The 27639-nt window shown below is 44.9% G+C and overlaps 1 protein-coding gene and 1 non-coding gene across 2 annotated transcripts in view; one reads left to right on the top strand and one right to left on the bottom strand.

Moving 5' to 3' along the window:
- Positions 1 to 27639, top strand: part of LOC126088434 (neural-cadherin-like) — a 295055-nt gene that overhangs the window by 12653 nt on the left and 254763 nt on the right. The window lies entirely within an intron of this gene.
- On the bottom strand, positions 20872 to 20946 carry Trnai-uau (transfer RNA isoleucine (anticodon UAU)). The gene has a single exon. It is a non-coding gene; the product is annotated as a tRNA-Ile (tRNA).

Here is a 27639-nt window from a genome sequence, read left to right as displayed (position 1 = left end):
ACATGTGAAAAGGTTTCCGATATGATATGGCCGCATGACGGAAATTAACAGACTCTGAACGCCGGGTGGTTGTTAAAGCTGGACGCTTGGGACATTCCATTTCAGAAATTGTTAGGGAATTCAGTATTCCGCGATCCAAAGTTCTAAGAGTGTGCCGAAGAACACCACATTCAGGCATTACCTCTCACCAAGGACAACGCAGAGGCCGATAACCTTAACGACCGAGAGCAGCGGCGTTTGCATAGATCTATCACTGCTAACAGACAAAGAACACTGCGTGAAGTAACTGCAGAAATCGATGTGTGACGTACGACGAAGGTATCCGTTACGACAGTGCGGAGAAATTTGGCGATAATGGGTGATGGCAGTAGACGACCGCCGCGAGTGCCTTCACTAACAGCACGACGTCGTCCGCAGCGCCTCGCCTGGGCTCATGACCGTATCGGCTGGATCCTAGACGACTGCAAAACCGTGGCCTGGTCAAGTGAGTCCCGATTTCAGTTGTTAATAGCTGATGGTAAGGTTGAGTGTGGCGCAGACCGTACAAAGCTATGGACCCAAGTTGCCAACAAGGCACTGTCTAAGCTGGTGGTGGCTCCATAGTGGTGTGGGCTGTATTTCCATGAAATAGACTGGTCCGTCTCATCCAAATGAACCGATAATTGACTGGAAATGGCTACGTTCGTGTCCTTGGAGACCGTTTCCAGCCATTCAAGGACTTCATGTTTCCAAACAACCATGAAAATTTTTATAGATGACAATGCGCTATGTCACTGGACCACAGTTGTTCGCGATTGGTCGGAAGACCGTTCGGGACAGTTCTGGCGAATAATTTGGCCATCCGCATCGCCCGACATGAATCCCATCGGACATTTTTGGGACAGAATCGAGACATCAGTTCGTGCAAAAAATCCTGCAATGGCAACATTTTCCCAATAATGTACGGATATTGAGGCAGCATAGCTCAATTTTTCTGCAGAGGACTTCCAACGACGTGTCCATCACAAGTGGAACTGCTGCACTACGACGGGAAAAAGGATATTAGAAGGTGTCCTATGACTTTGTCATCTCTGTGTGTATCGTATCTTCATCAAGACAACAAAGAAGCCGAGGTGGCTTAAGAAACGCATCTCACTCCCATGTAATAAAACTCAATAAACAGGTGCACAAAACTGTACATATGTGTGCATCAGTGCTTATACACGACATATTCACGATGATAATGTGGTAACACGCCATTTTGCCGGAAAAAATTCTGTCCCCGTATCATGTTGTGATTGAGGCATTACATAACGTTCAAGCATTTTCGAGTACTATATGCCAGTTTCAGTTGACTCGGAAAAAAATAAAAGATCGTAAATCTTATTTCTGTTTACAGCACAAAAAACATTTACCTTAGGCGAGTCCTGCATATGCTCGATTACATGACGTGGTTTCTGCTCACCCCATACCCGAACATTATGGCGATTCACTTTACCGCAGGTATGGAAGGAGACTTCGCCACTGAGCACAGTTTTTTTTTTTTTTTTTAAAGAAAATCATCTTCAGCCTGCATTTTACTAAACATTTCAACACAAGACGTAGCTCGCTTTTCTTTGTCACTGCCTCTTAAGGCTTGCAATAATTCCAGTTTGTAGAGCGTGAAAGACAGGCGTTTCCGCAAACCCTTCCATAATGTAACACTGTGCACATTCAATTCTAAGCTGCCACATCTCGTTGATTCACCCTAACTACGAATGTAAGACTGCCGAACTTGTTCATTGCTGTGTCGGAGACTAATAGCCGACCACGACCTGGCATCCTAAGTGATATACAACCATTTTCGGTGAAATGATTGTACCAATTAATAACAGTTTGTCTTTGAGGTGGTGGCTTGAGATATTTAGTCCTGAACTGTGTCTTAACCGTAGTAGCGGATTTAGATTCATGAAACCATAAACAACACTGTGCTTGCTCTGCACTGTTCTACGACTGCATGATGTCTGTTGGAATAGCTCATTCGCACATGCAATCTAGCGGGAGCATCGAGAAGTAACAGTGTCAGCAGGGAATAAAACTTGAAGATCTACTGTATTGAGTCCTACGTTAAACATTTCTGGAACCCATTTACGCTTTTTGCAATTAAAGGTTGCTTTTGTATAACTAATTTATAAAAACCCTGTACATTGGTGACCAACTGTACTAGGCACACCCATCTAGTAGCGTGTAGCATCCCTTGTGGTCTTAAAAAAGGGGGCGACGCGTTGTGGCATGCACTGCACGAGACACTGATAGCGGTGGGGAGCTCTGCTGATATGAGGCTGTTCAAGTCCGCATATGGATCGGTTGGAGTTGGGTCTAAGTCACACACATGTTGCTCGATGTCATGCCAAATTTTCTCAATATTGCGGCCATGAGCCCTCGTTTGGAGCGTTCCTGAAACCATTCTGCACCAATTTCGGAACCTGAGGGACTGCATTGACTTGGACCCGCCAGGGTAGCCGAGAGCGCTAACGCGCTGCTTCCTGGACTCGGGTAGGCGCGCCGGCCCCGCATCGAATCCGCCCGGCGGATTAACGACGAGAGCCCGCGTGCCGGCCAGCCTGGATATGGTTTTTAGGCGGTTTTCCACATCCCGCTAGGTGAATGCCGAGCTGGTCCCCACGTTCCGCCTCAGTTACACGACTCGCAGACATCTGAACACGCTCGCACTATTCCATTAATTACACTCGACGCAGACAGTAGGGGTACACTAATTCCGTCCCGGGGGGTACGGGGTGGTGGCAGGAAGGGCATCCGGCCACCCCTTTCCACTAACCTTGCCAAATCCGTTCCTAACAATGCCGACCCTGCGTCAGCGTGGGACATGGCACCAGTGACTTGCTGAAGTTCCAAGTTGCCTGTGGATATTGCTAAGCAAAAAAACTAATACACAGGCAATATGTTCCTGTATTGTTCGCTGTTGAGGTCGATGACAGAGGTATCAGGGGTTGCTATCCATTCCTTGTGAACAACCTGCACACGAGAATACCAGCACATAGTGCCTGAACACAGGCCTGTCGTCGGCGGCATATAACGTCCCGTTCGATTTTCTGCGTGCTTGAACTCTGGCGCCTGTGTGTGTGTGTGTGTGTGTGTGTGTGTGTGTGTGTGTACCAAAATGTAGCGCGATACCCCAGTTCAGGTGGCCTCCTTTCATGCTTCGAGCATCCACTGCTGGTGTGCCTGCACCCTTGTGCCTTTGTTCCCTTTGACGTGTAGTGAACAGAGGTACGAGTACGGTCGGAGGCCTATGTACCGCATAGTGATGCAACCTTTCGAAATAGTATGACTGCTCGCCTGCTGTTTTGAACGACCAAGATTGAACTGGCAAGTGATTTTCTGAACTGTGGCCCGTCTATCCGTATTTATAATCGGCACCAATCGTTTGCGACCACTCTTGTCGACAAGTTGTTGTTCACGGCAATTGGTTCCGCCAACAGTGATTTTGCCAGAAGTGCGCACTATACAGGATGTTTGAAAAAGAACTCCCTAGTTTTAAGTAGAAATTTAATGGAGAAATTAAGGAAAAATTACATCGATGAGTACGTATCATGAAAGAAAATTCCTTCAAGTTTTGTTTAATGTTAGTAAACTTCAACGTGGGATCTATTTGTTGCCCTGCACACGTCGAGACGATATTCCGCTTCCCGCCATGTATTCACCAACAATTCAGGTGTAACTGTCCCAACCGCCACGACAATTCTTTCAAGTACATTATTGATATCTCTGACCTTTTCACTGTACACAACATTTTTTATGTGGCCCCAAAAGGAAAAGTCCAATGGGATTAAGTCTGGGCTTCACGGTTGCCAAGGTATTGGGCCAGCCCTGCCTATCCACCTGGAAAGCGAGTATCAAGTACCAAAAGCACATGGTTACTGTAATGAGGTGGCGTGCCATCTTGTTAGAAAAACACAAGTCCCTTTTCCGCTTCAGTATCGTCCATTTGGGGAAAGACGTACGCTGTCAACATGTCACAGTAAACGTTCCTGTTTATCGTTTTTTCTACAAAAATGAAAGGACCAGTCACACGACGTTCCATCAAACCCACCAGACATTAACTTTACGAGAGTCACGTTGATGCTGAATAACCTCATGTGGCTGCTCTGCCCTCCAAATTCTGCAGTTATGACGAATAACACACTGCACTTTCTGTTGTGGAGTACACATTGTTGCTGAGTTGCTCTGCATTGCACTGCACGCACACATGGACTGAACTGAGGGAACAGAGGAAAAATAAAGCACTGGTGCCGTCTCAAGGTCAAGCAGACCTGCCAACTGCAGGGGAGCCAAACTGGTAGAGTAGATGGATCAAACACCACAAACCAGAATAGTGTGTGTCACTTTGTACAGATTCTAGGACACATTAAAACTAGGGAGTTCTATGTCAAGCACACTGTACAGGGTGAGCATTAATAAGGTCAGTAAACCACAGGGACGATTTCCTGAATGGAAATGAAGGAAAGATGGTTCAGTGAACATGTGTTCGGGAATGGATGGTCTGAGTGCAACGGCAACAAATCGTTCCGGAACGCAGTACAGAGCTGCATCGCATCCACATCACAGCAAATACTCAAAGTGGTCTCCAGGGACGCAATGCACGCGATCACACGTCACAAAATGGAGTGCAGCGCTCTTTCAAACTTTCTGGCCTCTCTTCAAATAGAGTCACAGGCGTCGTGAAGACGCTGTTGAAGGGTCTGCTCTTTAGGAACAGGTTTAGCATTCACAACGCTTTTCACATGCTCCGAGAGGTAAACATCCAGGGGGTTTAAGTCCGGAGATTAGCAGTTCATGCTACACGCCCTCCGCGTCCTATTCAACGTCTGGAGAAGATGCTTTGGATGTGTCGGCGAACTGTAATGCGGAAGTGGGGTAGTGCTCTGTGATGCAGAAACCTCATAACCTATCTTCTTGCCAAAGGCACATTCTCAAGTAACCAGGCAGAGTATTCGGCAGGAAAACCAGGTACGTTCCTCTGTCGAGGCGTTGTGGAATAATAACCAGTCCAAGTATGTGGTCGCCGAAAATCCTTGAGCTGTTCCAAAAGTTCAGTGCATTCCGTTTTTGTTGTTTCTTTGTGAGCCACTGTCAACATCCTGGGAACCCACCTGGCACAAACCTTTTTTAACGCCAACACTTTCAGTGTTCTGCAAACACTCCCTACCCCTATCCCAAGGTAGCGTGACAAATCATTCACTGTGATGCTTCTGTCAACAGTCCCCAATTCGTTAACTCTCTGCACATTGTCTGGAGTGTGTGCAGTACGAGGCCTGCACTGCAAGGACAATCCTCAATATTGCCGTGCCCGCCTTCATCACGTAACGTGCTTGCCCACCGACTAACTGTACTGCGATCGACAGCAGCATCTCCATACACCTTTTTCAACCTCTTGTGGATGTGTCCCACTGTCTCGTTTTCACAGCACAGGAATTCTATGACAGCACATTGCTTCTGACGAACGTCAAGTGTAGCAGCCATCATGAAGTCATACTGTGACGGCGCCACTCACGGGAACAGGTTGAACTAAGTTTGAAAACAAGCAGAAAGGATGTATCTACACACTGTAAAACTTTTACACATGCAGAATGAAAATTGTATTTATACAAGAATAGTGTGCATTTCTTTTGGAGTGACCCTCATAGATTATGGAATCATCTTTACTTGTTACCTAAGTCTTCCGCCCATTTACTGCTTTACCTGCTGGTAAACAACCCACATTGGCGTCGATGCACTGTAAGTGTATGGTTTGGTACAGTGAGCGATCATCTATGAGTACCGTATGTTATAGACGAATCACTGAATGCCAACATATATCTATATTTCCTAACACGGGGTGTTCGACCAAAGTTCGACAACATTCCATTACAGGCAAAGAGGAGCATGTGGCATCGGCAAGCCTATATTGCTGCAAGCGGCCATCATTTTAAATATATATAGGAAAGAATCATTTACAGTTGCGGTTGATACAGATACCGTGCTGGCGATGAATCTGGTGGGTCGGACAGTGCTCCAGTAGTAAAATGATGATATCTCATTGCGTTTTATCCTTTCAACAGACACCACTCATACCAATCGTCTCAACTTTCCGTTTCATAAAAAATGGCATTATTTTATTTTAGAGAAGTGCACGCGCTGCTGTGAGACATATTTTCCTTCGTTGATGGAATTTCGTTGTAGGGTATCTTTGCGTGTAGTTAAAATCTGTGAGAACAGCAGATCAACTAGACACCTCACTTCTGAGTAAAAAAAACACCAGAGGTTGTAATCGGGCGACTGAACATATGCGGAAGAATGACGGAGGTAGCCCATCAACTTAGAGGAATCATCGAAGGAAACGTGATGTCCTAATGAAAAACTGAAGTGTTAATACAGATATCACAGTTTCCTGCGAGTGACTTATTTATTATACCACCACGCGTTTGTGGTTCACACCAACATCTTTCAGGTGGGAAATCACTAATACTAGGAATTTAACTGCGTAACTCTCCACCTGAAAATGATGGTGTGAACCGTCGAAACGCGTTGTGGTATGATTAATTGCTTGCAGAAACTTTATTTTTCTTTAATTATCAGTCGCAGCCCTTAAGGTGCCGGCTTTTATGGACGAAATAATTAACTGTACCGTAAGTACCTAAGAAGATCTGTGGCGCCATTCATAGCATATTTCGCTTTAGGCTTGTAAGGGAAAGTCAAGAAACATTAGTGTGCGGACGGATGCATTTAGACAGATGTCCAAACCAAGTTCTTTGAAACCGGCATACTAATCGCAGAAGTTTATGCTTGGCAGCGCTGTTACGTTACTAACTATTATCACGTGGTATTAGAACAAAATATCAAAACAACCCAAATGAGCTTGACCTTTTATCGGATCATTATACTGCCGTGGCAGCCCAGTTAACCATTTGGCGTTTATAATTTACGTTTTACACAAATTTTCACTTATATTTAGCATGATACTGTAACTCATCATACAATTTTATCTTTTTCCACATTTAACTTATCATTCAAGAAGCCTGTTTGTACTTCAGAGATAACGCGAGAGTAATAGGGAACAGTACTCACAGTGAGATATTATGCGAGATGGAAACCTGCACATTCCTTGCCACGTGAGAAAAAAGGAAAGAGGAATGGTCCAGGTGCTTGTGAGACTACCTCACCCACGAGCAGAAGTCGACTTAAGACGCAGAGGCTTCTCGCACTGGTGGATGCTGGCTGCCGCTACTCTGCGCAGGAAGAGGAACTTTATGTGACGTGACCGAGAAGTGCACTGACGTCTGACATCCCAAGGAGCTGACAGCCAAAGCAACTTTTCCATTTCAATTCTCCTAACTTCGCCACGCTATTTCCTTTGTGGTCTCTCCTTCCGTGAGTTTCGGAACGGAGCATCGAATCGCTAGTGCTGGCTCTACTCTTAATGTATACGTACACAACGTGCGATCGTCACACACGATTTTAATACACTACTGGCCATTAAAATTGCTTCACCAGGAAGAAATGCAGATGATAAACGAGTATTCATTGGACAAATACATCATTCTGGAACTGACATGTGATTACATATTCGCGCAATTTGGATGCATAGATCCTGAAAAATCAGTACCCAGAACAACCACCTCTGGCCGTAATAACGTCCTTCATACGCCTGGGCATTAAGTCAAACAGAGCTTGGATGGCGTGTAAAGGTACAGCTGCCCATGCAGCTTCAACACGATTCCACAGTTCATCAAGAGTAGTGACTGGCGTATTGTGACGAGCCAGTTGCTCGGCCACCATTGGCCAGACGTTTTCAGTTGGTGAGAGATCTGGAGAATGTGCTGGCCAGCGCAGCAGTCGAACATTTTCTGCATCCAGAAAGACCCGTACAGGACCTGCAACACGCGGTCGTGCATTATCCTGCTGAAATGTAGGGTTTCGCAGGGATCGAATGAAGGGTAGAGCCACGGGTCGTCACACATCTGAAATGGAACGTCCACTGTTCAAAGTGCCGTCAATGCGATGAAGAATACACGCTTCCAATGTGCGTTCACCGCGATGTCGCCAAACACGGATGCGACCGTCATGATGCTGTAAACAGGACCTGGATTCATCCGAAAAAATGACGTCTTGCCATTCGTGCACCCAGGTTCGTTGTTGAGTACACCATCGCAGGCTATGGTCTCCGAGCTGATAGTCCATGCTGCTGCAAACGTTGTCGAACTGTTCGTGCAGATGGTTGTTGCTTGCAAACGTCCCCATCTGTTGACTCAGGGATCGAGACGTTGCTGCACGATCCGTTATAGCCATGCGGATAAGCTGCCTGTCATCTCGTTTGCTAGTCATACGAGGCCGTTGGGATCCAGCACGGCGTTCCGTATTACCCTCCTGAAGCCACCGATTGCATATTCTGCTAACAGTCATTGGATCTCGACCAACGCGAGCAGCAATGTCGCGATACGATGAACCGCAATCGCGATAGGCTACAATCGGACCTTTATCAAAGTCGGGAACGTGATGTTACGCATTTCTCCTCCTTACACGAGGCATCACAACAACGTATCACCAGGCAACGCCCGTCAACTGCTATTTGTATATGATAAATCGGCTGGAAACTTTCCTCATGTCATTACGATGTAGGTGTCGCCACCGGCGCCAACCTTTTGTGAATGCTCTGAAAAGCTAATGATTTGCATATCATAGCATCTTCTTCCTGTCGGTTAATTTTCGCGTCTGCAGCACGTCATCTTCGTGGTGTAGCAATTTTAATGACCAGTAGTGTATATGTGTGGCTACCCTGACAACCTTCCATCGATCGCCCAATTACTTCACTTGTGTGAAATTCTTAATACAACTCACACTTTGCCGTCTTCATTGGACTGACACAATACCTCTGTGGTCTGTAATCTCATTGTAATTGTTTGGAAATGAAATACGAAAAACAGCTCTTAAAGTACTCCTTGCTTCTGGACCTACCTGCTTTCTAATCCAGTCAAGTCAGTTGCTTCCAGAACTGCAATTTCATCTGGACTCGCTTCCGGGTGGAGCAGAGTTCAAAGGGATGTTGAGATCATACTATCTGAATCACCTGGGGTGAAAGTCAGGAGATTCATTAAACAGGGCTATCGTCCATTACTTTTCTCACCTGTCTCTAACGGTGCTCATACTTAGACTCTGATAACCTTAACTTCGAAGAAACAATCTAACTTTTATCCTCATATTACGCTGAGTGCTGCTGCTGTATCACGTTGTGTTCATATTGTCATGACTATGGGAAGGAGACGGCACTCGTATGTAGCTTATTCTTCGCAAGTAGGACATCATACACTGAGGTGGAGGACACCTCCTAATACCGTGTCGGGCCGCCTTTTGCGCAGTATAGACCAGCAGCTCGACGTTGCATGGACTCAACAAGTCGTTGGAAGTCCTGCGCAGAAATATTGCTATGTTGCCTCTATAGTCGTCCATAATTGCTAAAGTATTGCCGGTGCACGATTTTGTGCGCAGACTGGCCACTAGATTATGTCCCACGAATGTTTGATGGTATTTATATCAGGCAGTCTGGGTGGCCATATCATTCACTCGAACTGTCTAAATGTTCCTCAAATCATTTGCGAACCACTGTGACCCCGAGCATGGCGCATTGTCATCCATAAAAGCTCCGTCGTTGTTTGGGACCATGAAATCCATTAATGGCTGCAAATGTTCTACTCCAGTCAATGATCGGTTTAGTTGGACCAGAGGACCCCGTTCATTCCATGTAAACGCAGCCCTTGCCATTTTTAGCCACCACCAGCTTCCACAGTGCCTTGTTGAGAACCTAGATCCATGGTTTCATAGGGTTTGCGCCACACTCGTATCCTATAATCAGGTCTTACCAAGTGAAATCGGAACTCACCTGACCATACCATGGTTCTGCAGTCGTGCAGGATCCAACCGTTTGGTCTCGACCCTAGAAAGGGCGCTGCAAGCGATCTTGCGCCATTAGCAAAGGCACTCGCATCGGTCCTCTGCTGCCATAGCCCATTAACTCAAATTTCCAAGCCCTGTCCTAACGGGTACGTTCGTCGTACGTCCCACGTTGATTTCTGCAGTTATTTAACGCACCGTTGCTTGTCTGTCAGCACTGACAACTTCACGCAAATGCCGGTGCTCTCGGTCTTTGAGTGATGGCTATCGGTCACTGCGTTGTCCGTGGTGAGAGGTAATGCCTGAAATTTGGATTTCTCAGCACACTCTTGACTTACGGATCTCGGAAATTTGAACTCCCTTAACGATTTCCGAAACGCAGTATCCCATTCGTCCAGCTCCAACTACCATTCTGCGTTTAGAGTCTGTTAATTCCCGTCGTGCGGCCATAAGCACGTCGGAAACCTTTTCACGTGAATCGCCTGAGTACAACTGGCAGCTCCGCTTATGCACTGCCCTTTTATACCTTGTGTACGCGATATTACCGCCAGCATATCGCCAACCCATGCCTTTTTGTCACCTAATTGTAGATTAGAGCTGGGCAGACCGAGAACTGAGAAATGACCATTTCTCGATTCTATAGTGGTCTGTGGGTACTTGTAAAATGACTTCCAATATTCGAATATCGCATCTGGTTATAAGACCTCCCATTGCACGGTGGCTAGTGTCGGCACCGCTAAAGACCAGGAACAGAACAGTTAGGTGTTTTCTGTTCGCGCAACAGCTCACGAACGTGTTTCCAGCTGCCCCTGACGATGAAAATTTGTGTCAAAGCTTTTCACTTGTTATACAAAAATGAATATTGCACTGAAAGATGTAATTGAAAACAGATATTGCAATTTCCTTACGAAACTAGGAGAGTAAATTTGTAGACTTGAAATTAATAATACATTTAAATGAACATTGTCTGTAATGGGACCGTCCAAAAATAACGCGACAAAGACTGCATAGCAAAGAAAAAATTCTGAGCCTAAAACAAGGCTTTTATGTTTTTGTGCAAAAGGTAAAATGCTACCCGAAAAGCAAACCTCAGAAACGGAAATACCTTTGATTCATTTTCATCAATCTAGATGCAGCAAATGACATGAAATCCACCATTACGGATGCAGGCACATTGGTTAAAAATACTGGAACTGATAACGTAACAAGCTCAGCGAGCTACGTGGCTGAAATATCAGTTGCCCCTGGCTGCTAGGCTAGGCTCGTAACAAGACAGTGACGGTCCTCTACTAAAGAGAGCTCGAATTTGCCTATCAATATCATTGATGAAGCCGAGCTTAATGTCTCCATCGGACTGACAGATCGCTATCAGTACCGTAATATGCCCTGCGGGGAGGATCGGTATGCAGTCTTGTGTAAAGGGACAAATATTGGTGGTGGTGGTGGTGGTGGTTAGTGTTTAACGTCCCGTCGACAACGAGGTCATTAGAGACGGAGCGCAAGCTCGGGTTAGGGAAGGATTGGGAAGGAAATCGGCCGTGCCCTTTCAAAGGAACCATCCCGGCATTTGCCTGAAACGATTTAGGGAAATCACGGAAAACCTAAATCAGGATGGCCGGAGACGGGATTGAACCGTCGTCCTCCCGAATGCGAGTCCAGTGTCCTAACCACTGCGCCACCTCGCTCGGTACAAATATTGATGGCGATGAGGAGTTGACAACGAGGATTCTAAGAGGAGCACTGGATCCAGCACCACACAACTGATATATCTTAGAAACCTCTACAATGGAGACATGTACAAACAAACCACCTACTCACTTTATGGCCATAACTAACAAGGGAATGGTCAAGTCCGACCTGTCCAAACCTGCCCTGAAATTTTTCATCGCATGCGCAACATGGCAGGTTCATAGCCTTGGCTGATGGCACATCAGTAAACGGATAACACAGAACAACGCGATCGTAATTTGTAAAGCGAATTACGGTTTCCGTTTACAGTTTGTCTGACGCGGCTGTTCACAGTGACTATTCACTACAATTTGCAAGTCATTTAATATTCATAACAATTAGCAGCTGCCTTTGTGATATCACTATGTGTTGGTAACAATGGAGATAAAACTGAATTAATTTTCTTTGTGTTTTCTTTGTCTGTACTTGCTAACAACATCTTTACACAGGATCCAGACTTTCACAGTAACGTAGAATTAGATTACTTTTTTCAACCTTGCAAACATGAAACATGAAGAATGTGGTGTGCAGTCGAAATAACCTAATTCTACTGAAGATCTGTTATGTAGCAGTTAATTTCTTCGGCATTCATTCAAATTATTGTCGACATTTCGTTATAAATTTTGGAAACATTAGAAGAAACATTCACGATTCCGTGAATTGTGATTGCAATGATTATTGTTATGCTAATTAAAGTCCAAAACAAAAATACAGTGCCTTCCTAGCCCAAGGAAACACTACAGTAACGTAACAGCTCTCAGTGACCAAAATAGGCTGTACATTTTTTGGTTAAAAAAGAAGGAATAAAAAGTTCACAGCTAAGCAGTGTACAACGCCTGTTTCATTTCTTAAAATCTGAACATGAATTGTATAAATGGAAGAAAGATTTACACGAACTACGAAACGTATGTCGAAATGAAGCCCACAAAAGTGTGAAAGAAAAATCATTAGAAACATTTAGAACCGCTTGTGAGAGTCAATGCAACATTACAAAAAGACGTAGGGATATCTACAGGCTGAGTCTACTGAATTTTGACAAGAACGTTACTGATTTCCAGGCTTCTTCTACTTCATTAAACAGATTCAGGAAATTATACGGAAAAGGCAGTCGAAAAATTACGAAGTTTACTTCAAGTAAACGTGTAAAGTAGATGTCATTAATAGTAATACTTACTACAAAGAACTTTCTACGACATAAGGTGAAGCTTCTTGTTATCTAGCCGGCCACTGTGGCCGAGCGGTTCTAGGCGCATCAGTCTGGAACCGCGCGACCGCTACGGTCGCAGGTTCGAATCCTGCCTCGAGCATGGATGTGTGTGATGTCCTTAGGTTAGTTAGGTTTAAGTAGTTCTACGTTCTAGGGTACTGCTGACCTCAGATGTTAAGTCCATAGTGCTCAGAGCCATTTGAACCATTTTTTTCTTGTTATCTTCAAATGCAGTGTACGAATGTAGTCAGTTAGGTATTATGCAAGACCTGCTTGCATACCGCAATTTACCATTTCGAGCGAAAAATGTCAGAGTCGCTTTGTAGTTGATGGATACTTGAACACATTCATATGCTACAATGCCAGTGATAAGTATCAATTGATTACTGTTTCCACAGCTTTATATCTTTCTTTAAGAACGTTAAGGAAAATTGGGACGGAAAATTAAAAAAAATAATTGCTATTTAGTTTGTTTAGTTGCAACAATCTTGTAATCGATGTAGCAAAATCTGAAAAAAATGCAAGAAAATAACATCCGAACCATCTTTTTACCAGTTCTCGAAAACAATTCATTGCTTTTGTTGGAGTCTTTGCCTGGATATCTGTTTGTCTTTAGGAGGAGGATGAAAAGACTGTTAGTATAACTCGGAATCCAATCAGACTTAATAGTGCGATTCAGCCTCTCGATAAAGAATTTTTTGTACAGTGTGAAGTATTTCTCAGAAAATTGTTCGACAGTATACTTTTAGATAGCTCTATGTTAGTTCAGGTCTCACAGCGTAACAGTATTGTTAACCTTTGCATTTTTGCATTGTCAGCTTGCATCACCGCGTTTAACGAATTTGTTCAAATATGCCTGATACGCAGCATTATATGCAGAATAACGGCCACTACCATTTCTTCCTGCATACCAGTTTTATCTAAATGAAACTAGTCGTTATGCCCGAATGCATTAATTTTGCTTTTATCAGGAATGTACCTGGTGTAAGGAAAATGTTTGTTTTCGTCATCCAGTATACACTTTGCATTTAATTGTGAAGACTACAGGCAATAAACAAGAAACTGATTCATTGTTAGTAAAGTATAAATTATTTAAAAATTATCTTAGAAACTGTGCAACAGATAAAATTTTTCATGTCAATAGATCGAAGTCCCAAATGATGGGAGTGATCTGTAATGTAACGTCATACATTGTCTTGGTTTTCTTTCCTCTTCTATCCACTTGTGTAACAATTACATCTGCAACAGTTTAGCTGTCGACATGAACTGAAAGTTATTCAAAAAAATTAATGATTTGAGCTGTTTTTGATATGGTTTAAGTGCTTAAAATTCGCATATGTGTTATATGTGGCGCTGCATTCTCTGGTCACGGCTACGTCTGCTTATTGAGGCAGGATGGACAGTACAAACCGCTCTTACAAGCGGTTAGGTTTCCGTACTCCTCAGTCAATAAAAACTGAACCCTTATAGGATCGTTTGTTGTCCGTCTGTCTATCTGCCTGCCCGACTGTTAACAATCCTTTTTCTCAGGAATGGGTAGACGTATCAAGCCCAAATTTATATCACTTATTAAGGCCTGTGGTCGCTTTGGTCCCTTGACAGTGTTAAAGTAATAAGCTTTTATGTCAATCCAATCAAACGATACGACCATTATGTCACATGTTCTGATACTCGACAATTCACTCACTCACCAAAACCCATACCGTACGCTTCGTTGACATAGAATCATGAAATTTGGCAAGAAGAAAGGTTTTACAGTAGAAGGGAAGGAAAAACCGCTAAAACTGTTAATTTGTAATTATATCATACGAATAAATATTTTTGTCATTTTTTATCCGTCTATCTGTCTGTTCGTCTGTTAAGACCATTTTTTCTCTGAAACCCGTTGCCGAATCAAATTCAAATTTATTTCACATATTAAGGTCTGTGGCCCTTGGCGGTGTAAAAAATTTAAGCTCCTAAGTCAATGCAGCAAAAAGATTGGGCTATTTATGTCACATGTTTTGAAACTCGCAACCTCACTCATCGAAACCTATAGGGTCCTTCCGGCGGACCGCTACGGTCGCAGGTTCGAATCCTGTCTCGGGCATGGATGTGTGTGTCATGTCCTTACGTTAGTTAGGTTTAAGTAGTTCTAAGTTCTAGGGGACTGATGACCTCAGATGTTGAGTCCCATAGTGCTCAGAGCCATTTGAACCATTTGAAGGGTCGTTCATGCTGACCTAGAATCATGAAATTCGGCAAGAAAGAAACAAGGTTTCTCAGTACAAGTAAAATAAAAATCTGAAGCTTGTTAAACTGTAATTGTGTCATATAAAAATATCATTTTGCCATTTGAACATACATTGCAGTCATCAACTGTCAGAAGCATAATACATTAACGTTACTGCATACAAAAATTAAATGTAACTTGCACTCATGTTTCAGCAAGTAAGTAAAAATGTTTCATTAAATCTTCTGTATCTACTTACACGAGGTGTGACTGAAAAGCTTTAAGAATGGATTCGCTACCGCTTACTGGTTTGGCGGGCAGGTACACGGAGGGTGGGGAGTGAGTCATTGCCTTTTCCTTGAACGCCGACTGAAAGGAAACTGCATTTCCTTTATTCTGTTCGTTATCGCAGCTGGTTGAGTGTGGGTCTGTTACGGCTTGTTGTCGGATTCTGTCTGCGTAAAAATGGACGTAAAAACGGAGCAACAAGTTCGGGAGAAATTTTGTTTTAAAACCGGGAAATCAACTTCTGAGACTTACGAACTATTAAAAACAGCTTTTGGAGATAACTGTATGAGCCGGCCAAATGTTTTTGCTGGTTCAGCGGATTTAAAAATGGCAGAAAATCATTGGAAGATGAACCACGATCTGGCCGTCCTTCCACCCCAAAAACGAATGAAAATATTGTGAAGTTCGCGACTTAATGATCTTTGATCGTAGACTTACAATTAGAGAGATGTTTGATGAACTTAATTTAAGTTTCTATGCAGTTCAGTCAGTTTTAACTGAAGATCTGAACATGCGTTGAGTGTCCGCGAAATTCATTCCAAAAGTGTTGTCAAGTGACTAGAGACAACACCGACTCGAAGTGTCCGAAGAACTGATTTATCGGACTAAAAATAACCCAGATTTGTTAAATAGGGTAATTACAGGTGACAAACGATGGGTATATAGATAGTATCCTGAAACCAAAGTGCAGTCTTCGCAGTGGAAGACTCCAGGTTCACCAAGACTGAAAAAAGCACCGCAAAGTCGGACGAAGGTGAAGACAATGTTGGTGATTTTTTTCGATTCTACCAGTATTGTACATCATCAATTTACCCCTGGAGGACAGACAATTAACCAGGAATACTACAAATGTGTCCTTGAGCGTTTGCGCGAAAAGGTGCGGAAGAAAAGGCCTGCATTGTGGAATGACAGGAGTTGGGTGCTACACCAGCGTTGAATTTTTGACCAAGTTCAAAATTCCTGTGCTTCCACAACCGCCATATACCCCTGATTTGTCCCCTGCGGACTTCTAAAAATTACCTAAACTGAAATTTTCGCTGAAAGGGAATCGATTTTACTCGATTGAAGACATCCAGGCAAATACGGAGAGCATCCTTAACACACTTCAGGAAAAAGAAAATCCAGCAATGTTTCAAAAAGTGGAAACACCGTTGGATGTTCAGTCAGAAGGGGGCTATTTTGAAGGAGATGCATCACAGTAGCATGTAAGTACCATCATTGTACAATTACAAGTCAATTCTTAAAACTTTCCAATCACACCACATATAAACTGAAGTCCCCTGCTCACTTCGTTTTTAAGGCCAGACTAGTGTGAGAAACTACTGTAGAGATTTCGATACGGTCTTAGACTTCCCAGGACCAGTATCTTACATATTTTAAGCTTGTACTGAACCCTCAGTGAGCGAGTCCTACTCACACTTGACAAATTTTTTAAATATACATTAAGTGTGCCTTAGCGGCCAAAATTTTGACAGTGTGTTTCTTTCGGTGTATCCTTCCTGTGAGAAATATTTCAAGGCAGGTTTCGACGTATCGGACTGAACCATTCCCCTGTAAGAAAGCATCCCAGTGACCTACTTATTGTATCGTATGTGGTTAGAAGCGGTACATCAGCACAACAAATGGGGGCCTAATCAATATAAAAACCCAACATTTCTAGCCGGAGGTGTAACAGTCTGACAGCACCATCCCCGAGGAGAGGGCTACACCAAATGACTTGGCGCTATCGTTCTGCAAGTAGCCATCACGAGTTAATATTAAATGTAAATGAATATTGAAACTTCCTGACATTAAAACATTGTACCAGACCGAGCGAAACTGGAACTCGGACCTTCGCCTTTCGCGCAGGCAAGTGCTCTACCGACTGAACTACCCAAGCACGTCTCACCGACCCGTTCTCACTGCTGTGGCCGTCCACTTCAGATATCGCGGCGCCTACTGCATTGGTATCCCACTTTATGTCCAACCAACACGAGATGGCTGCATCACAGGGCGTATATTCACCAGGAAAACCTACGTCGTCTGTGTTGTCAACACAAATACCAGGGTTATTCGGAAAGTAAGGAACGATCGATCGCGAAATGGAAACCACAGTGAAAAGCCGATGAAGTTTTGCGCAGGTGTGTTGGGTAGTGTCTCTAGTATGCCCGTTGATAGCGTTACGTCGTTCTTAGTAGTTCTGAGCACACAGGGAGCACATAAAGATACCTAGAACAATAGTGTCTCCCGCCAAGTACGAGGGCCTGGTGAAAAATTTCGCCTGAAGCTATGCAGCCAACATTACATAACTGTCATGCGTTTTCTTCTTCAAGACAATTCTCAGCCACATTCTGCAGGGGCAATGAAGATGCTCCTGCATCGTTTTCAATTGGAAATGTTTGATTACCCACAATACAGCCCCTAATTGTCTCCCTCTGAGTTTCTGCTCTGCTCACATGAACCGCTGGCTGCGAAGACAACATTTTGGCACAGACAACGAGCTGTAGGGCAGCGTAGAGAATTGGCGGAAAGCACTGGCGGCTGCCTTCTATAACGAGGGTATTGGAAAGTTGGTAAAAAGCTACGACAAATGTCTAAGTCGGATCGGCGACTATGGAGACAAGTAACTGGAAGTTGTAGCTAACTGTTGCAAATAAAACAGTTTTGATTTTCACTGTTGTTTCCATTTCGCGACCTATCGTTCCTTACCTTCCGAATAGCCCTCGTATTTACCGGCGGCCACAACACAACATAACACCAGGTCTCCACCAGGGGCCGCTACCCGTTCGCGGAGCCTGCAGAACAGCTTCACTAGAAGTCGCAGCTAGCCCAGGAACTACTTTGATACGTCAGGCACGTGATCGCAAAGAGTTCCGGCAGATACATCCGCCATACAGGCTTTATAAGGCGGCGCACTGCCGGAAAAGGGCAGTTCGACGCACTGCTCGGAAGTATACCGAGCTGCCACCCGGCGGCCGGTCTGAGTGGCCGAGCGGTTCTAGGCGTACAGTCTGGAACCGCGCGGCCGCTATGGTCGCAGGTTCGAGTCCTGCCTCGGGCGTGGGTGTGTGTGATGTCCTTAGGTTAGTTAGATTTAAGTACTTCTAAGTTCTAGGGACTGATGAACTCAGAAGTTAAGTCCCATAGTGCTCAGAACCATTTGAACCATTTGCCACCCCGGCAGCCACGGCCAGACTCCTCTTATAGCTGGTCGATCTCTTACAGATAGATTTGGTATAGCCGAAGAACACGTTGACATAGTAGAATTGTTTGATTGTGATCTCCCACCCTGAAGAGTCGGGTCTTTTCTGTTATTATTTGTTATTGTATATTTGTGACGATCCGCAGTTTGGAATCGAGTCCGTAGTTGTTTTGGGAGATTGTATTATTGTTTCGTTTTGGTGAGTCCAATAAATTGTTTTCTGACTTGTGTTTTCCCGCATTTCTATTCTTCTAGCGCAGATACTTCACTCACAGCACTACTTCTGCCAGTACCTCATCGGCTACTTCACAGAACCTCTCCCGCGAACTTTAATCTGCCAGGAAGTTTCGTATCAGCGCACACTCAGCTGCAGAATGAGCCTACGGAATATCAGACCAGCTGTGTGGCTGGATTGAAGAGTTTTTAGCAAACAGAACACAGCATGTTGTTCTCAATGGAGAGACATCTACAGACGTTAAAGTAACCTCTGGCGTGCCACAGGGGAGTGTTATGGGACCATTGCTTTTCACAATATATATAAATGACCTAGTAGATAGTGTCGGAAGTTCCATGCGGCTTTTCGCGGATGATGCTGTAGTATACAGAGAAGTTGCAGCATTAGAAAATTGTAGCGAAATGCAGGAAGATCTGCAGCGGATAGGCACTTGGTGCAGGGAGTGGCAACTGACCCTTAACATAGACAAATGTAATGTATTGCGAATACATAGAAAGAAGGATCCTTTATTGTATGATTATATGATAGCGGAACAAACACTGGTAGCAGTTACTTCTGTAAAATATCTGGGAGTATGCGTGCGGAACGATTTGAAGTGGAATGATCATATAAAATTAATTGTTGGTAAGGCGGGTACCAGGTTGAGATTCATTGGGAGAGTCCTTAGAAAATGTAGTCCATCAACAAAGGAGGTGGCTTACAAAACACTCGTTCGACCTATACTTGAGTATTGCTCATCAGTGTGGGATCCGTACCAGATCGGGTTGACGGAGGAGATAGAGAAGATCCAAAGAAGAGCGGCGCGTTTCGTCACAGGGTTATTTGGTAACCGTGATAGCGTTACGGAGATGTTTAACAAACTCAAGTGGCAGACCCTGCAAGAGAGGCGCTCTGCATCGCGGTGTAGCTTGCTCGCCAGGTTTCGAGAGGGTGCGTTTCTGGATGAGGTATCGAATATATTGCTTCCCCCTACTTATACCTCCCGAGGAGATCACGAATGTAAAATTAGAGAGATTAGAGCGCGCACAGAGGCTTTCAGACAGTCGTTCTTCCCGCGAACCATACGCGACTGGAACAGGAAAGGGAGATAATGACAGTGGCACGTAAAGTGCCCTCCGCCACACACCGTTGGGTGGCTTGCGGAGTATAAATGTAGATGTAGATGTAAATGAACATTGACTGTAATTGTGCCTTCACCACCATCAGTCGGACTGCAGGCCCGGGGACCACCTCTTTGGACTTGGCGCTTCCCCACTGGTGAGCCGCTTTCTGTCTCACTCCAGCGACAGCAGACTTGTACCTTGGAGGTCAGCCACTCAAGGCCAGGGTGGTGCAGCCCGCTCTGCTATGCTAATGCTGGTGTCCCGGTGCCACATACCTTTGACAATAAGGACGAGTTCCACTTCTGAGAACTGGAATTCCCTGCGAGCATTACAGCGGGCCCCCAGCGCCACTGGCATGCCTAGCCGCAAGCAGCCGCGCCGCACATAGCAGGTACACGTGCTACTGCGCAGACTCCGGGCTTCAGCATTCCTCCGGTCGCTTAGGCCACAGCTGGCTTCCGGCCGCAACGGTCCTCCGCATGTGTCCTCACCACGCTCCAAAGGGGTGCGTGGTCGCCGCGAAGGAGCGCTACAAGTGTTGCAACTTGAGTCGGAATGAAATGTTTGACTATTGATGCTGTTTTCATGTTATGCCACAGTAGAGACCATCCACTCCGAACGTACACTGACTCAGCAAATGAGCACCTAAACAGCCCTCCAGAGCAGAAGTCTACTGTCGCCAGAGCGAACTAGAAGGCGGTTCGCCAATGGCGACGTGCCAAGTCCACCGACGCGGATTCAGGACCTGCAGTCAGACCGATGGTGGGGAAGGCCCGAATCGAGTTGGCTACTTGCAGAACAATATTGTTCGGTCGCCGGGCATAGCCATCCCCTCGTGGTTGGTGCTGCCAGAGTCGAAGATCTTTATGAAGATGGCATCTGTTCTTTCGGACATGTCCGAAAGAACAGATGCTATTGGTGACCGTGCAGCTCTCTAGAATGAAATTACAATGAAATCCTTTAGCTGCTGACGGGCGTTGATATACATCAACGGGGATAGTTGAAAATGTGTGCCCTCACCGGGACTCGAACCCGGGATCTGCTGCTTATATGGCAGACGCTCTATCCATCTGAGCCACCGAGGGCACAGAGGGTAGTGCGACTGCAGGGATTTATCAAATGCTTCAAATGGCTCTGAGCACTATGGGACTTAACATCTGAGGTCATCAGTCTCAGAACTACTTAAGCCTAACTAACCTAAGGACATTACACACATCCATGCCCGAGGCAGGATTCGAACCTGCAACCGTAGCAGTCGCGCGGTTCCGGACTGAAGCGCCTAGAACTGCTCCGCCACCGTGGCCGGCTAGGGATTTGTCGCCTGCGCGCTCCCCGTGAGACCCGCATTCTCAACGTATAGTCCACACACTACACTCCTAGTTCCCCTGCCATTATACCCATTACTCGCGGCAGACAATCCACCGAGTCCCGTAAGAGTTCAGGCAAATCGTGTACATCCGCACTGAAGAAGGTCATCAGCCCTTTAGCCTTAAACGATACGAAGATGGCATCTGTTCTTTCGGACATGTCCGCCGCGAGTAATGGGTATAATGGCAGGGGCACTACGAATATAGTGTATGGACTATACGTTGAGAATGCGGGTCTCACGGGGAGCGTGCCGGCGATAAATCCCTGCAGTCGCTCTATCCTCTGTGCCCTCGGTGGCTCAGATGGATAGAGCGTCTGCATGTAAGCACGAGATCCCGGGTTCGAGTCCCGGTCGGGGCACACATTTGCAACTGTCCCGGTTGATGTATATCAACGCCCGTCAGCAGCTAATGGTATTGATTTAATTGTAATTTCATGGAAGATCTTTGGCTCTACATAATGTGTATTTATTCTGATTACGTTCTCATGTGTCTTGCACATGTACGGCTGTAGTGGCGTGGGATGGATGGTCTCTATTGTGGCAGAGTTGGGTAGCGGCTGAGGGTCGTCGGTAACACATTAAAACAGCTTCAATAGTAGAACATTTTATTCAAACTCAAGCGAACACCCCTTTGACGCGTGATGAAGACACCTATGTGGAGGACTGCTGAGGCCAGCAGATGGACAAAAGGCAGCCGTGATGTGAGCCACTGGAGGAATTGGACAGGGGAGGGTGGGTTGGCCTCAGACGTATCCACAAGTTCCAACAATTTTCTGTTTAACGTCCGTTAATATCGTTATTACTATCGATTAAAGGCTATGTCATTTTTACAATTTTGGGGTGTTTGAAGTAAACAATCCAGCAGTTATATCGAATGAGATGAGAGAAGCCTGAAGAAAGAATAGCAGAATTTGGCCACAGTTTTCTGAGTCTTAATCAAATGGTCAAATGTGTGTGAATAATTTCTAAGGGACCAAACTGCTGAGGTCATCGGTCACTAGACTTACACACTACTTGAACTAACTTAAACTAACTTATGCTAACAACAACACCCACACACACACACATGTCCGAGGGAGGACTCGAACCTCCGACGGGAATGGCCGCATATTCAATGACATGGGAGTCTTAGTCCAAAAAGATACCAAAGGAAGTTTAGTTGATCCGATTATCGAATTAAATTAACTCTATGAAAAATAATAAAGTCGTCTATGATAGGATAATGTGATTTTAAATGCATTAGGAACGAGAATACACTTTCCTGAATTCGCACTTACCAATCTAAGTCAGAACACTCACGTCGGGCCAAATCATAAACGCCATTTCTGCAGGCGGCTTCCTGAAGTACATTTTCTGCGCAGTTAGACTGAGTAATCTACTCAAGTTCATAGCACTCTCGAGTTCTTTCGGCCGTGGCGCTCCGATCGATGCACTTGCTGGAGTGCTTCACTTATCCTCTCAGACAGCGAATCCTGTCTCTATTCACCTTGGATCTTCTGATTCTCGAAAGACTAATGTTAACTATGCCACTTTAGGAAGTCCTGTGTTGACAATAATTCAACAGGAAGGAGTCCGTTTCCGTAGACGTTTTATGAGAGATGAGTCTACGTATTCATGAAACGCACAATCTGATCGTGTAAGTTTGTTGCTTTACACACGGTGGCATTAGAGGAAATGAGTTAGTAGACGAAATAGCCAAGGAGGCAACCAACTGTATAAGATACCAGCGTGAGACCTCGTAACAAAATTCGAGAAAAACCTCGTATGCGGTTGGAAGAATAATGGGTCGCAACGCCACAAAATAAGAGGCGGTAGGACGTTATGGATAGATGTATCCAAGTACGAGGTGTGTGAGAAAAGTAACCAGACAGACTTTTTTATCTACCAAAGTTTTTAGTTTTTTCAAACAATAATATTGGCCCCTTCAAAATAGTTCCCTTCAGTAGCTATACACCAGCGGAGTCGTCTTTCACTATTTTCGTAGCAGAGCTGAAAGGCTTCAACTGGTAGGGTCTTTAACATATTGGTCACGTTCTTTTGAATCTTCTGCAGAGTCTCAAAATGACGTCCTTTAAAGACTTTTTCAATTTCGGGAAAAGAAAAAAGTCATAAGGACTCCGATCAGGTGAATTGAGGGGGCAGGGGGGGGGGGAGGTCAACAGAGATGTCTCCTGATGTCAAAAATTCCGTAATGAAAGTGGCTATGTCACATGGGGTGTTGCCATCCACTTGTCCACACTGTCCGACCTTACACGATTCACTAGTTTCCTGTGTCTTTCAAAAACATTGGTTGACAGTTTGTCCTGGAAGAACAAATCCTTTGTGCACGATACCCCTACTGTCAAAAAAGCAAATCAGCGTTGTTTTCCTTATTCGAGATTTTTCGGTCGAAGTAATGTCTCTGTGTGCTTCCCAGTTTGCCGCTTTGTCTTAGAATCGTACTCTGAAATCCAAGGTTCACCACCTGTGACGCACGACTGATTCATTCATGGTCACTGACAATCCTCTCAAGAGGATTAATACACACGTTTCTTCGAGTGTCTTTCTGCTCAGTTGTCAAGTTTTTCGGCAAAAACCTTTCACGTGTCCTGTACTTCGGCCAAAATTTGATGTACGGTGAAAGCGTTTCAGTTCAATAGGCCATCCATCATTCTTATTGTTAAACGTCGGTCTGATATCACAAGAGGACGCACACGTTCGACGTTTTCGTAGGTTTTTGATGTCGAACGTCTCCCTGAGCCAGGCTCATCTTCAGCGTGTTCTCGGCCTTGCAAAAATGAATTGTTCCAGCGAAAAACGTGTCTTCTTGATGAAGAATGTTCCCCATGGGCCTGTTTCAGCTTTTCAAAGTTCCCACTCGCGGATTCCCCAAGTTTAACACGAAATTTAATGGCATAACGTTGCTCTAAATTCCGCTATTCCATTTTCGTAACGCTCAACAAGATCACAACTTCACTGATGGCGTTCTCAAAAATCATGTGATGGCTGTAGGAGCTGAAACTCGAACTCAGCAACTGGAAGGGATGAACACACTGTCTGACACAAGCAGAACAGCACAGCGTTGCTAGATCGTTCGCAGTCTTGTCAGTGTCATTCCTTTTCTCACACACCTCGTATAGCAGTAAAGCACTGGTATGAAGGCAAAATGTGCTGCAAAAAGTTCTCTAGCTCAAATAGCAAGGCTGAGTGAGGTTTAACCACAGAAATTTTAAGAAACACCTTCAGTTAATTAACTTATCACGGACAGCACTGCGCGGATACGGCGACGGCACAGAATCGAACCACCCATTCTTCCAGTGTAACACCAGGTGGAATGAAAAAACTAAGCTGCTCAAAGACATGGTGAACAGTGGACAAAAAATTATCTATAAGAGTTAAAGATCCCCTTACAACGATTGACTATAAAATTTATAAACTATTTTATAAGAGCATTGCCGTTACACAAGTGCCTCTGTAATGTTCTGAACTACATTGCCTCGTGTAAGAGTTGAAAATTTTTCACGATTGCCTAAAAGAATAATAAGCAGCAGTAATTATGATGTCGGAGGTTTTGTGATGATACTGAGACTAATCTCTTTGTAACGTTTGTTGGTTGGGTTGGGTTGTTTTGGGGGAAGAGACCAAACAGCGAGGTCATCGGTCTCATCGCATTAGGGAAGAACGGGGAAGGAAGTCGGCCGTGCCCTTTCAAAGGAACCATCGCGGCATTTGTCTGGAGCGATTTAGGGAAATCATGGAAAACCTAAATCAGGATGGCCGGACGCGGGATTGAACCGTCGTCTTCTCAGATGCGAGTCCAGTGTGTAACGTTTGCGTAAAATACTTTCATTCCTCCATCAGTCAGCTTTCGATCCACATCAGGCAAACCCTCAGAGATTGGATATTGGGTTGGTGCATAAGTTCGTGGCGTCTTTCTATACGTTTAACAAACACAACAGATACACGTAACAGAGACTTTAGTCATAAATAATATATTCTCCTTCACTATTTACAGCAGTGTACCAGCGCTGGGTAGAAGTCACGTAGTTTTGAGGCGAAGAAAATCGTCCAGCCTTATTCGGACCGCATTTTGAACCGAAAAGGCAGTTCCTTGAAAGTTGTTTGATAGAGAGGTGAAAATCCGAGGGCGCAAGATCAGGTGAATAAGGTGGGTGTGGAATGACTTCTCAACCCAGCTCATGTATAGTGTTTAATGTATGAACAACACCCTCCTCATTTAGTCAAATCCATACACACATACTTCACATACTTTGTATACAATTATTATTAGTGGCTATGGTCAGATACATGTCTCCCACTCCCTGTCAGTTGAAAAGTAAGAAGTCCATCAATTAAGTCATTTAAAAATAAGTATAAAGTGACAGGCGGCTAATCATTCCGGATAACAACATCTCATCTGTGTAAGAAGTGAAGGGACAAATTACCATGTTCATAGCAATTAAACTCGAGAGCTGCACTTGGAACTTAAATGAGCGATATGACAGTGATTGCAATGGCAATACTAGCTCTCTGTATTTTTACACTGAGGTGAGAAAATTCATAGGATAGCGATAAGCACATACACAGATGTGATAGTATCGCTTACGCGAGGTATGAAACGGCAGTGCGTCGGCGGAGCAGCCATTTGTATTCAGGTGATTCATGTGAAGAGGTTTCCTACGTGATTATAGCCACACGAAGGAAATTAACGCACTTTGAAAGCACAATAGTAGTTGGCGCTAGACGCATGGGACATTCCATTTCGGAAATCGTCAGCGAATTCAACATTCCGAGAGCCTCTCTCCATGGACAAAGCAGTGGCCGAAGGCCTTCACTTAACGACCGACAGCAGCTGCGTTCGTTTACGTAGGTAAGCAATATTGGGTAAAATAATCGCAGAAATCAGTGTGGGACTTACGATAAACGTATCCGTTAGGACAATGCTGCGAAATGTGGTGTTAATGGGCTATGGCAGCAGATGATCAGTTGGACCTAGACGACTGGAACATCGTGGTCTGATCAGATGAGTTCCAATTGTAGTTGGTAAGAGCTGATAGTGCGTTCGAATGTCGCGCAGACCTCTTGAAGCCATGGGTCCAAGTTGTCAACAAGGTATTGTGCAATTTGGTGGTGGTTCCGTAATGGTATGGGCTGTGTGTACGTGGAATGGACTGGGTCCTCTGGTCTAACTGAACAGATAATTGGTTGGAAATGGTTATGGTCGGCTGCCTGCAGACCATTTGCAGCCATTCATGGACGTCACGTTCCCAAACAACGATGGAAATTTATGGATGACAATGAGCTATGTTACTGGCCCACAGTTGTTCACGACTGGGTTGTAGAACATTGTGTGCAATTCGAACGAATGATTTTTTCCATCCAGATGGCCCGACAAGAATCCTATCGAACATTTATGGGACAAAATCGAGAGGTCACTTCGTGCCAAAATCCTCCACCGAAAACACTTTTGCAGGTAAGGACAACTATGGAGGCAGCATTTCTGCAGGGGACATCCAACGACTTATTGAGTCCATGCGACGTCGAGTTGCTGCACTACGCCGACCAAAACGAGATCGACGCGATATTAGGAATATCCCATGACTTTTCTGACTGGATTTCCTGCATGCTGTATTAGTGACGTGTTAAGGCGATCAAGATGCCGTCAGGGAAGACCGAATGCTGAGGGTTGTCCCTTGGGACAGTGAACTCTCGGGCAGAGGAGCGCAGTGGAACTGTGTTTTGTGTCAACGGCTGGGGACCCACCAATAGGTGCTGCGCCACGGACCTCTAGTGCCGGTGGGCAATACATAGACATGCAGGTGCCAACTGTTCCCCGACTCTAACTTGCCAGCCGTACCATGCGCTCACAGGTTAATGACAAAACTTGTCCGCTGTTGTCAGGGATTTCAGAGAAGTGCTGTTGGCATCTCTGGGTTTTCAAAAGCATAAGCTACAACGGTAAAGAACATCTTTAGAAAGCGTAGCCAGCACACCGCCGTGTTCGACATTATTGCATGGCTAGTGGCCCACTAAGCTTACGCCACCTGAAACGGAAGAGTCAAAGAAACTGGTACAAGTGTCCAATATCGTGTAGGGCCCCCGCGAGCATGCAGAAGTGCAGCAACACTGCGTGGCATGGACTCGACTAATGTCTGAAGTAGCGCTTAAGGGAACTGACACAGTGAATCCTCCAGGGCTGTCCATAAATCGATAAGAGTACGAGGGGGTGGAGATCTCTTCTGAACAGCACGTTGCAAGGGAGCCCAGACATATTCAATAGTGTTCATGTCTCGGGAGTTTGGTGGCCACCGGAAGTGTTTAAACACAGTAGAGTGTTTCCGGAATGTAGCAATTCTGGACGTGTAAGGTGTCGCATTGTCCTGCTGGAATTCCCCAAGTACGTCGGAATGTACAGTGGACATGCATGGCTG

The sequence above is a fragment of the Schistocerca cancellata genome, chromosome 6 (genome assembly GCF_023864275.1).
Source record: "Schistocerca cancellata isolate TAMUIC-IGC-003103 chromosome 6, iqSchCanc2.1, whole genome shotgun sequence".
Taxonomy (NCBI): Eukaryota; Metazoa; Arthropoda; class Insecta; order Orthoptera; family Acrididae; genus Schistocerca; species Schistocerca cancellata.
The sequence above is the reverse complement of the archived record's forward strand: the minus strand, read 5'-3'. Positions and strand labels throughout refer to the sequence as shown.